Here is a 2,500-nt window from a genome sequence, read left to right as displayed (position 1 = left end):
CAGGGCAGGGATGATGGTGTTGAAGGCAGAGCTGAAGTCCACAAACAGGATCCTGGCGTAGGATGCTGGGGCGTCCACATGCTGTAGGGTGAAGTGGAGGGCCATGTTAACTGCGTCGTCCACAGACCTGTTGGCTCTGTAGGCAAACTGAAGGGGGTCCAGGAGAGGGTCTGTGATGGCTTTGAGGTGTGCCAGGAGCAGGCGCTCAAAAGACTTCATTACCACAGATGTAAGGGCGACCGGTCTGTAATCATTTAGTCCTGTTGGCCTTAGCTTTTTGGGCACAGCGATGATGGTGGAGGACTTGAGACAGGCTGGTACATGGCATGTCTCCAGGGAGGTGTTAAAGATGTTGGTGAACACCGGAGACAGCTGGCCAGCGCAGTGCCTGAGGGTGGCTGGAGAGACAGAGTCCGGCCCGGCTGCTTTGCGTGGATTCTGCCTCTTGAAAAGCCCATTAACTTCTCCCTCCTGAAAGGAGAGAGTCGTTTCTGTAGTATGGGTGGGGGATGGGGCCTCTTGGGTGGGAAGGGGTGGTTCAGGACAGTCCAATTGTCTTTCAAATCTACGGTAGAACTCGTTCAGGTCGTTGGCTAGGCGGGAGTCGTTAGTGGTGTGGGGCGCTCTGGGTTTGTAGTTGGTGATGTGCCTGAGCCCTTTGGCAGACAGAAGCAGCGTCGTTAGTAGAGAACTGGTGTTTTAGTGTCTCTGAGTACAGTCGTTTAGCCTCTCTCACCGCTTTGCTAAACCTGTTCTTCGACTCCTTGAATCTGTCTCTATCCCCACTCCTAAACGCTTCCTCCTTCTCCAACCTCAACCTTTTGAGCTTTGCTGAGAACCAGGGCTTGTTGTTGTTAAAGTTCACCCTGGTACGTGTTGGGATACAGCAGTCCTCACAGAAGCTGATGTACACAGCCTCTGTGAGTTCATCCAGACTATTGGTAGCAGTCGTGAACATATCCCAGTCAGTACAGTCTAAGCACGCCCGCAAATCTTCCACAGCCTCACTGGTCCACTGTTTAGATGTCCTCACAGCAGGTTTACAGAGTTTTAGTTGCTGCCTGTATGCACGAATCAGGTGGACCAAGGGAGTTCTGTGCGAGCCGAACAGCCCCGTGACCCACAAGAGAAACATCCCCGCCAAATTCGAGCGTTTGACGGGGTCTATCCGTGAAAAAATATTCACGTTTTTGAGTGCACATGCATTTCTGCTGCAAATGCCTCTGGAAGTTTCATGCCGTTCGTATGCCAATTGTGGCAACACGAAAATGACCCGTTTTCCCATTCCGAGGGATTTCTGTGCGACCCTAACAGCCCCGTGAGCCACAAGAGACACATCCCCGCCAATTTCTAGCGTTTCACGGGGTCTATCCGTGAAAAATATAGACGTTTTTGAGTGCACATGCATTTCTGCTGCAGATGCCTCTGGAAGTTTCATGCCGTTCGTACGCAATGTGGCAACACGAAAATGACCCCTTTTCCCATTCCGAGGGATTTCTGTGCCACCCTAACAGCCCCGTGAGCCACAAGAGAGACATCGCCGCCAATTTATAGCGTTTCACGGGGTCTATCCGTGAAAAATATTCACTTTTTTGAGTGCACATGCATTCCTGCTGCAAATGCCTCTGGAAGTTTCATGCCGTTCCTATGCAATGTGGCCACACAAAAATGACCCGTTTTCCCATTCCGAGGCATTTCTGTGCGACCCTAACAGCCCCGTGAGCCACAAGAGAGACATCCCCGCCAACTTCTAGCGTTTGACGGGGTCTATGCGTGAAAAATATTAAAATTTTTGAGTGCACGTGCCTTTCTGCTGCAAATGCCTCTGGAAGTTTCATGGCGTTCCTATGCAATGTGGCAACACGAAAATGACCCCTTTTCCCATTCCGAGGGAGTTCTGTGCCACCCTAACAGCCCCGTGAGCCACAAGAGACACATCCCCGCCAATTTCTAGCGTTTCACGGGGTCTATCCGTGAAACATATAGAAGTTTTTGAGTGCACATGCATTCCTGCTGCAAATGCCTCTGGAAGTTTCATGCGGTTCGTACGCAATGTGGCAACACGAAAATGACCCGTTTTCCCATTCCCAGGGATTTCTGTGCGACCCGAACAGCCCCGTGAGCCACAAGAGACACATCCCCGCCAATTTCTAGCGTTTCACGGGGTCTATCCGTGAAAAATATCAATTTTTTTTTGACTGCACATGCATTTCTGCTGCAAATGCCTCTGGAAGTTGCATGCGGTTCGCATGCAATGTGGCGACACGAAAATGACCCGTTTTCCCATTCCGAGGGATTTCTGTGCCACCCTAACAGCCCCGTGAGCCACAAGAGAGACATCCCCGCCAATTTCTAGCGTATCACGGGGTCTATCCGTGAGAAATATTCACTTTTTTGAGTGCACATGCATTCCTGCTGCAAATGCCTCTGGAAGTTTCATGCGGTTCGTATGCAATGTGGCGACACGAAAATGACCCGTTTTCCCATTCCGAGGGATTTC

Source organism: Petromyzon marinus, unplaced genomic scaffold (assembly GCF_048934315.1).
Source record: "Petromyzon marinus isolate PM22_M1 ecotype Great Lakes invasive population unplaced genomic scaffold, UKy_Petmar_22M1.pri1.0 PM_G_Scaffold_28, whole genome shotgun sequence".
In the NCBI taxonomy this organism is placed as follows: Eukaryota; Metazoa; Chordata; class Hyperoartia; order Petromyzontiformes; family Petromyzontidae; genus Petromyzon; species Petromyzon marinus.
The sequence above is the reverse complement of the archived record's forward strand: the minus strand, read 5'-3'. Positions refer to the sequence as shown.